Source organism: Mirounga leonina, unplaced genomic scaffold (genome assembly GCF_011800145.1).
Source record: "Mirounga leonina isolate KUSES-001 unplaced genomic scaffold, KU_Mleo_1.0 Mir_129, whole genome shotgun sequence".
Lineage (NCBI taxonomy): Eukaryota > Metazoa > Chordata > Mammalia > Carnivora > Phocidae > Mirounga > Mirounga leonina.
Genome location: NW_023270323.1, coordinates 20,396,459 through 20,406,642, shown reverse-complemented (window position 1 = coordinate 20,406,642; position 10,184 = coordinate 20,396,459). Strand labels below are relative to the sequence as shown.

Here is a 10,184-nt window from a genome sequence, read left to right as displayed (position 1 = left end):
GGGAAAAAGGATACCCCGGGTTTTTCACTCCATAGGATTCGGTTTTACTTCTTTGTGGGTTTTTCTCATTGAATACCCTTGTAGGAAAAAAAAAGGCATTAAAGTATGAGGTAACGACTGTGAGGCCCTACTTTACTCAGACATTGAGATTTAGCGGCTGAGAAAGTCCCTTTCTCGAACCATGACATTTCAGGTTCTTTCGGTTGCACATAACACAAAGCCCAACTCACACGGGGTTCAGCAGTAAGCGACCGAGGGACTCAGTCCTGGAAAGTTCAGAAGCAGGGGTCTCAGGGTGGATTTGATTTAGCGCTTTGCCAGACATCTTTTCTTTACCTTCTGTGGTGTCCATTTCAAACTAAGCCTGGTGCCGTGTGTCGGTGTTCATCTCGGGAGAGAGGAGGCCTGTCCTCGGTGGTGGCTGCTCACCCATGACGAACCCCCTCGGGGGAAGGTCATGTGCCGATTGGCCGAGGCTGGGCTTTCCCAACAGGAGAGGGGGTGAGGTCACCAAGGCTGCTTCACTGAAGGAAGGGGGCCGTGGATCCTGGGCGACAACCCCAATGCTCACCCTCTCCTCACTACATCTCCTAAAAAAAGCTCCTTCTAATTCCTGCACTGAGGGGTAAAACTCCTTTAAGAGGGCCTCAAGCCTCTCATTCTGAAACTTGAGATACAATTGAAATAGTAACAGTGTATTTACACTAAAATGTGTCAAGGGAGTAAATTTTTTGCTGTTGTCAATCTCAAGTGAGCTAAGAAGTAATTTTATTTCTCCATAATTGAATTAAATTAACTCATGAGCCCCAGTTTCTTCTTGATAATAGAAAACGAAATCTTTCTAATTCAAAGGAAATTCAATTACTTCTCATGTAAAACCCAGTCCTTTTTTTGAAAAGCACTGGTTAGCATTTAATGGCCCTTCCTCCATGTGACTTCAAAACACCAGGACACAGCCCCCTGTTCCCACCCTACCCCCCTTTTACCCTTAATCTTCTCTTTAGCTCTTCTGCTGAAGAATTTGACCTTTACCACGATTGTCTGCTTTGGGAGGTTTTCCTTCCCCAGAGCTTCATAGTAGTCCTAGAAGAACAGGGAAAGGGTTTATAACACACCGTGGCAGGTACCAGCTCCCTGATGGGTATGAGGGATGATGTCTGCCAAGCTACTCCATCTAAGAGCCAGTGGGAGCATGTTTCTGTCGTGGCCACTCCTGGGGGTGCTGCCTGCCCTTGCCAGTCAATCAAGACCAGCAGATTCTCGGGGCACCTGGGTGGCTCAGTCGGTTAAGCATCTGCCTTCGGCTCAGGTCATGATCTCAAGGTCCTGGGATCGAGCCCTGTGTTGGGCTCCCTGCTCAGCAGGGTGTCTGCTTCTCCCTCTCCCTCTGCTTCTTCCCCCATTCATGCCCTCTCTGTCTCTCTCTCAAATAAATAAAATCTTAAAAAAAAAAAAAAAAAAAAGACCAGCAAATTCTCTCCGAGAACTCCAGCACAGCAGGACAAGAACTATGTCAGGATGCGACTCTAGTCTTGGGAAACCCAGTCCTTCTTGAGTAAATTCTTACTTCAAGATTCTTCTCCTCCTCCCACCCTTTTTTTATTTTCTTAACCTTCCCCCTAAGGATAAGACGATCTTGGTTCCTGGCATTGTCACATATGATCTGGACATTTAAAGAGTGGGCAGCTAACTGCCAAGTCCTCCTTGTGGCTGTTGGCATCTGTCTTCACTGCCATCCACTGCCGACGTCCATAGTCTGCCCCCGCCCTTTGGCTTCTCGACACACACAGTGATAAGAGCATTCCCAGTCCACTGGCTTTCTCTCAGCCGCTCTTGCCCAGTCTCATGGGGGGAGGGTGTGAGGGAAGCCATGGGAAAGTTTTGGCTGCTCTTCTGTCTTGCTCTGACATGACAGGAAGCATGGACTTGGTGATGGTGGGTTTATCTTAGATTGTCTCTTGGCTCAACTTGTCCTGCTCTACTATAGCCCCTTGTGTTGGCATCGGCTCTCCGTGAGAATATTTCCTTGCAGGATTCTTGGTGGGGCGTGGAGTCATGAGTCACGTGCTCCAAGATCCTCAAAGCCATCTGAGGGTCTCTATCATCCCTACTTTCTGTCGGCCACTCTGACCAAGGACTTACTCTCTTTCTTGCTTTTCTTCCAGCCCAGCAAAGATTTTCTTTCTTTCTTTTTCTTTTCTTTTTTTTAATTACCTCTCCGTCTAGCTTGGAGGGAGGGAGGAGGGGAGGTTTACATAATTTTCTTTCTTTTGAAAATCTTTGTTATGGCACAAATCCTACTGCTTAGTAGTTTTGCTCTAGGTCTGGATGTTGACTGCAGTCATGTGATTTGGAAGTATTTTCTCAGCTTTAGCAATACAGTAGAACTTTCTTACAAAATGAATGGTATAGTGTACCCAAGCTTTATTTCTTGGTTTTATTCCTCTAAACACATTTAGCACAATTTCCCCCTTTGCTGAGGTTCCTGGCCCAGGTCTCGTGAGGTGAGTGGTGCTATCTAAAGATCTAATATCTATTGTGCTCACTTCGGCAGCACATATACTAAAGATCTAATATCTACTTTTTTCCTCAGAGACTCTCATTTTTAACAGTGAAAAAACAAGGTCTTGTCTGAAAAAGTCATTGCTTACAAGGCAAATGGGAAGGCATTTAGGGGTAAATGACAACTGTCTCTGCTGCGTCAGTAGTGAGCTGGTTTTGTAAGGCACAGATTAACAAAGTGTTCAATAAACATCACAGAAAGTTGAAAACTTGGGTGTGTGGTGTGCAGGTTCATGTTCATTTGCCGTCTTCTGTGGGGGATCTGCTTCATGAAAGGCCACCTTCAGTTTCTGGGTTCCCGGAACAAGGCTTAGCTCAGCTGCCATGCCAGCTCCCAGCCACGGCGTGACTCTCCCTCCCCCCGGGTCTTGGTAATAGAGACACACCTCTCGGTTCCTTCAGGGCTTAACCGAGAGTAAATACCACTGAGACAGGGAAGAGCTTCCTGAGGATTAAAACTTGTGTATAGTTCTGGTATATTTAGTATATTTAGGCACTTGTCCTCTTTTCTTGGTGGACGTTGAATTGAACATTCTAGGCAAATAAGCAATAAACACTCACGCGGTGAAACACATGACTTTGAGGAAGAAAAGCCCAGGGAGAGGTTTTGTCTCCGGGGAGAGGAACACAGCACATGCAATCTTTAATTCTCACACCCAAACAGGCTTCCAATAAAGTGAACGTGGAGCAGGGAGGACCCGATGAACAAGCCACACGCAGATGAGCAAGCCCTGCTCCCTTTTTGCGTCTGTATCCTGTGGACAGAGAGGGTCACACCGGGGAGGCTGGACACTGACTAGCTGGTCTTGGAAGGAATATCCTCCTAAGTAGCTTCTCAGTGGACTGAAGAGTATAAAAAGGAAGAATTGCGAAGGACTGTACTTGCTTTCCCAGATTGCAGTCAGATATATTAAATTCACCAGAAACAGGGACTCCCACTCTTCCTACTGTAGTAATAGCTCTACTGTTTGCTTGACTTTGCAATTCCGACTTCCAACACCCTCCCACTCAGAGTGTACGTAGAATAGAATCTTTTTACAGTGTAGCTGGTGAGATGACAGGATTTCCATGAAAGCATTAGTCAAACGGTGACTCTAAAAAGCACCGATGATTGGAAGTACAATCCAATAGTCAAGTGAGGGTTTAGCCTGTGTCCCAACACCAGCACCATAAGGGGCTCAGCTATATTCAGCCTTCAAATAAAGACATATAATTCACCCCTTGGAGATGTTTGTGAGAATTTTACACCACCACACGAATAATTCGATGGTACACCGCAGTATAAATCAGTGATGAAGAGCACAGGTTTCAGAGTCATGGCCTTGGGTTTAAATTTCAGCTCAGCCACTTTCTTAACCCTGCAGGATACTTTCACCCTGTCCAAATTTGAGCCTTCCCTCCAGCACACTGCCGATGGCATACACATGTGTCATGAGATTTGTCCTCTCAGCCCTGGAGGTGCTGTGATGGGAAAAAGATTGGAAATATCACCATCATCTGAACTTCTGCATCTATCAATCATAACTGTAGGGGCGCCTGGATGGCTCAGATGGTTGAGCATCTGCCTTCGGCTTGGGTCGTGATCCCAGGGTCCTGGGATCGAGCCCCACATCTGGCTCCTGGCTCAGCAGGGAACCTGCTTCTCCTTCTCCCTCTGCCTCTCTCCCTGCTCATGCTCTCGCTCTCTGTATCTCTGTGTCTCAAATGAATAAATAAAATCTTTAAAAAAAAATCATAACTGTATTTTCCTCATGGTGTTGGTTTAAAGATGAAATGCAGGTCCCCCCGCAAAGCATTTAGTACGGCCCTTAGTCAGTGATTACTGAATGACAGCCTGCCCCAAGCACACGGTTCCTGGCCAGCCGTCCAGTTCAGCTAGCGTTTGGAAAATGTCGAACAGACAATTACCTCCCACTCCATGGCACAAAGAGAATCCTGAAAGCCATGAGCAGAGCCATCAAATAGCTCCTTTCCAGGAATGCCAACGATGATGGCCATTGGAACCAACCCCAACTCTCTCTGTCCACTCACTCCTGAAGTCTTCCTTCTTTTACGATGAGTAGCTGAAAGGCATAAACACTCCAGTCTCTTGTTCCACTGGGAATAAAATAACTTCCTCAAATTTTAGAGCCAGCTGCAGGAATACACAGGAAGAATCAAGGCTGGGATTTCTTTCTTCTTAAATAGCAGATCTTGATGAGCTATTGTTTTGTTTCATTTTACTCATGGACACCTTATAATAGTTGACTTCACCTGTTCTGTGTTTACTGTAGGGACATTTTTTTAGGGTCAGAGAAATGGTAAGACTATACAAGGCAGAAGCATACTCAAATTGAAATAAGCACTTAAAAACCTATGGGAGGTTTAGCGATTTCCCAGAGAAACCCAATGGAGTCAAAACCCATTGTCCTCATCACTTTAAAGCCTGCTCCCAGGCTGTTCCCATTTGTCTTCAAGGAGCCGGCCGCTCCACAAGCTCCACATTTAGATGACAGGGGACAGAAGACAGAGGTGAAGAGTCTCTGTCTCATCTTAGAGAACACTGTTGTGGAAAAGCCAAGAATGAGCTCCCATCTGGTGCAGAACATTTAAAAAGCAACATACCTTGCAAAGGTTTTGTATTAAAAAAGAACAAAATGATAAGGATAGAAAACCACCACCCTCTCTTATTGACCCAGTCAGCTGTTTGAATGTGAAAAATAATAACCAAATATTACATGTACTTAATTTTTTTAAAAAATAGGAGTTGGCACTCAGTGTGGGAAGCAGTCAACTAAGTGGAAATTAAGGGGGTCTTCCTTTAGCCAAGTTTTATTTTTGCAACGGTCGAACACACTGCTGTGTCTGGGGTAGTTAGTGTCTCAGAGCAGAAATGAGGATCTGGAGGCGGGGTTTCTAATGCCTGCTCTGCAACTTCTTAGCTCTATGACCCCGAGCAGGACAAAGAAAATCTCGCATCATTCTCCATTTGTAAAATTTTTGTTTATGAAGTTCAAGCATTTATGGAGTGACCTTCAGAGAGCCAGGGGTCCGGTAAAGGAGATTTTGCATGGAAAGACCTGGCCGCGTGCGTGGTATACAGTACGTACACTATAAGGTGGCATTCTGGTGTGTGTGTAGAGCGCAGAGTCCCAGGATTTCAGAGCTGGGTGGAGTCTTAGGGCTTATTACCTATCTTTCATTTATCTTTGCTTATCTCCACTCTGACCCATTTGCATTGATTTTGCAGATTAAAGACTCATAAGACAATCTTATCCCTGCATTTCCAGCCTATGGGGGGGTGGGGCATGACCCTCATCAGAGCCCCCCAAGTTCAAACATATGTCCTATCCCTTACCATGTGGCAGATATTTGTTGTCTGTTTCCCCTTGACCGAGAATGCCTTGACGTACAGGTCCTCTCACTTTTTGAGCTCTGTTTCCCCTGGACCTAGCACCATGTCTGATGCAAAGCAGAAGCTCAGTAAGTAGTTGTTGTCGATGTCAATTGAAACATAAAGAAGTAGCCCAATCCATGTGAACTTAGACTTGGCCAACACATAGTAAGTTAGCAGAAAGGTGGTATCCTCATAGGTCCTGGACAAACGATGGGACACAGAAGGGCCAGCCCCCATCACTGCGGCGGTGGTCAGCTTCATTACCCTGCAGCTTCTCATGCGGCTCACAAGAGAGGTGCGATTTCTGACAGGTGCTCTGCCCCTTGTCCTGGGTCTTCCTGCCCTTAAAGCCAGTCTGGCTCCTCTCCAAGGGGGCTAACCCACGCAGGCTATACTTCTCAGTGTCCCTAGTCAACTGGCTTCTGGCAGGGTTTGGCCAATGGGAGATGAATGACTGGAGGGAGGGAGGGGGTTAGGCAGAGCCAGGCTGTTTCTCCTGTCTCTTGATCTCAGACCGCGTGATGGTGGTTTTGTCTTTTCTAGTGCGCTAGATCCTGCCTGCCATGTCTCTGCCAGGCAGATCTCCAGCCTCCTGGGGGTGGGGGTGCGGGTGGCTTCACAGTGGCTTGTGAGCTCGTCCACTATGTATATAATGAATCCCCTCTGTCACAGTCCCTGTGTTTTAAATACTTAGAATAATTTCTGTTTTCCTAGATCGACCCTGAATGATACGCGTACCACTCTAGCTTACCATGGCTAGCAAGAAATTAATACAGCAACATGTATTGACCACTTATTTTAGGACATAAACTGTGCTAGGCACGGAAGATACAAAAATGAATAAGGTGTTATCTTTGCCCTGGAGGAGCTTAGTCTGATTGAGGAGATGGACATGTAAGCAAAGAATCTGTGATGCAGTAAAACGAACTATTCATGAAGTTTATTAAGTTTACAATGCTATGTGCGCCTGGAGACAGAAATGACTAACTTGGGGGAGGGGCGAGTCAGGAGGAAAGGGTTTTAAAAAGCTGGTCACTTAATATAGTATTTAGACACTACACAGACTCTGGAAACGGCTGGAGTCAAATCCTGCCTCCAAAATTTATTAGCTGTATGACTGAAAACAAGTGGGGTTTTTTGTTAGTTGGTTTTTAAAAAGACTTATATCTCAATGTCCTTATTGGTCAAATGTGAATAAAAATAGTAATGATATCATAGTGTTATGTAAAGATTAAATGACTTAATAGATATAAAGCATTTAATACAGTGCCTAGCTCATGGCAAGCCCTAAAAAATATTAGCTATTGTCATGATTATTGTTGCTGGAACAGCAAGGGAAGTCTAGGTGTTCAGCTCCTAATACAGTACCTGGTATACAGTAGGTGCTCAACAGAGACTAGCTGACTCGATGAATGAATCGACTAAATGAATAAATGAATGAATGAGTTTACAAGCAAATGATGAAGGATGGAAGAGCATTCCAGGCACTGGCCAAAAACATGGTGGTTTGGAACACTGTAAGTCTGGTTGGTTTGGATCCGTGTGTCAGTCTCCTAATAGTTTGGTTCATGTGAGGTTTGCCCCTGAATTCACCTCTGGCTGCAGGGACCAAATCAAGCTCCCAGTCTGCAAGGCTGACCTGTCTCCTTCCCCTTTCTAAAGGTTTTTCTTTTCAAAGTCAGTAAAAGATATTCAAACAAGGGAGTTCTGAATGGGATATGGTGGTGAGAGTAGGGTTGCCAGATGTAGTGAATAAAAATACTGGATATTAAATCTGAATTTCAGATAAATAATGAATATCTAAACTTTAAGACGGTTATTTTAAAGTCTGTGCTTTGTATGCACTGACCATGACCCATTAGCATTTTTTTTTCCTAAAAGGAGAAATTGGCCCTTAATAAGGCATGCTTCATTGTCCTTGTTTCAATTTCTTCCTTGGGGACGATAGAAAGGATTTACTCTCCAGCTCATGTTTTATATAATTCAAGGGCCCCTATAGCAAATGGCCCAAGAGCTAACTGGGTCCAGGTCAATAGCGGTTCCCTCTAAAAGACCATCCTGGTCCTGCCGGGCCTCACTGGTTACTCTCTGGTCTGAACCAGAGTGCACACAGCATTTCCTCTTTCGAATTCCTGTTTGACACTAGGAAATGCTACCTTTCCTTTTTATATGCCTTTCATTTTCAACTAGGTTATAAGGGAGTAAAAACCAAATGTTTTTATAACTTCCAAGCCCAGCACACAGTAGGTGCTCAATATATTGGGTTTTTTAAAATAAACCAGTACATGAAGAAAAGAATTAATATTCCCATTGGATATTGCTGGCCATCAGGAGGTGTGTTGCCTAACGGACTTTGGAATTACGCTGAGTTTGAATTCCAATTCCTTGCTCCTGGAGGAGCTTAGTCTGATTGAGGAGATGGACATGTAAGCAAAGACTATCTAACATTGGGCTCTGGGGCAAGTCACTTCACATTCCCCCCTTTGTAAAACAGGTACGATACCAGTTGACCTCTCAGGATTGTTATTTGGATTAAGTTGATGAACTTTAGATTAATTAGCACCTGGGAAACATTTCCAACTGGAAGTTACAGTTATCCTGATGGCAATTAGTAAGATGTAGGGGACCATTCCATAACACCCTGACCACCACTTCGTTCCCAAACTTTAACCGGAGAAAGTAGAAATCAGATTTGATAAGACATTTTACATTTAGCTATTTATTGGGCTAATTTACTGTTCATAGGAAACCAATCTACAATAGAAACCAGCCTCTCACTGATGGTTCATGGTCATTTAATCACTAACCCATCACCTTAAATAAGGCGGAGAGAGGTTGGCGGGGAGGCAGGCGGCAAACAATTCCATTCGAGTCACTTGGTTGTCACTGTTCCCCCATGTCCTTCACCCTCCTTGCAGCACAGAGTTTTGAGTGATTGAAGCCAGTTCGGGCCAGGATTCCAGAAGGGGAAAAGCAAATACGTAAGTCAGAGGTCAGGAGAGAAGAATAGGCCAGAGGGGGAGGAAGAAATGCTGAGCTGATGATTGAAAGATAATGGGTGTGGGGGTGGGTCACAGCAGCATAATAACAGGGGGATCCAGACACCCCCAAGCTTTCTCAGGCATCTGCGCAAGGACCAGCATTACAGCTCCTCTTAAAGAAAGGTCTATGGAGCATGGATTTCTAAACAGTTGGGCCACCCAGCATGGAATTTTGGGAAATGGCACTGTTGAGTAGAGCCATTAACAAATTACTTTCCTTTCATTTCCTTCACTGGCAGGACCTTCTGTTTATGTCTCCCTTAGCAGCAACTGGAAGGAGTAAATTTGCTGACAAGCATCCGTGTGTAGTGGGCCACTGGATGGAATTTTTATCATGCAAAAATGATCCCAGATGATTAGTTGAAAGATGGCCAGGAATCTCTGGAATCTACCCTTCAGTTGAGCACATGCAAGTTTAGTTTTAGGGTAGAGTCAAGGTGAAGAACTTAGAAAAATAAGCCATATTGATCTCTTTACTTTTGTAAAATTTGAATTTTGTAATAGGCATCCCAGCTTGCTCTCAACTAAATAGGAAACTGGGAATCTATGATGTAGCGACCAAGGATAGGTTTTGAGGTTAGGTTTTTGCCTGGACACCTAGCTCAACCATTTGCTAGACATTTATTAGAGATTATGACCTAATCCCTCTGTGCCTCTGTTATATCATCTGTGAAATGGACATATTGTCATCCTCATCTCATAGCTTCTGAGGATTCAACCAAATAGTAAAGCAACTAGACCCTGGCCTTAGGAGAAACTCAAAGTTTAAATATCCTTTTTCTTTTCTCTTCTCTCTCTTATTCCAAACTCTTCCCAACCCCAACCCCACCCCAGCAATTTTCTAATTTGGGACAGTCTTTGCTAAACTTGTGAGTGTAGGAGACCCGAAGGAGGAGGGGTAGTGGGTCCTATGGCTACCTGGAAGAAACTGCTCCAAATACAAATATCCATCAAGTGCAAAGAGCACACAGTAGATGTGTCCTTGGACAGTTCAGGGAATCTCAGGGAAGCCAGGGTGGCTGAAATAGAGTAACCACAAGGGACAGTGACAGGAGAAAAGGTCGAGGAGGTATAGAGGGGCAGATTGTGTGATCCTGTAGGACCTTGAAGGCCATTAAGAGGACTTGAGCTGGGGCGCCTGGGTGGCTCAGTTGGTTGAGCGACTGCCTTCGGCTCAGGTCATGATCCTGGAGTCCCTGGATCGA

At 44.8% G+C, this 10,184-nt stretch overlaps 1 non-coding gene across 1 annotated transcript; it reads right to left on the bottom strand.

Moving 5' to 3' along the window:
* Positions 1-1,403: 1,403 nt before the first annotated feature.
* LOC118010962 lies at positions 1,404-1,537 on the bottom strand. The gene has a single exon (XR_004679376.1). It is a non-coding gene; the product is annotated as a small nucleolar RNA SNORA3/SNORA45 family (small nucleolar RNA).
* Positions 1,538-10,184: the final 8,647 nt, after the last annotated feature.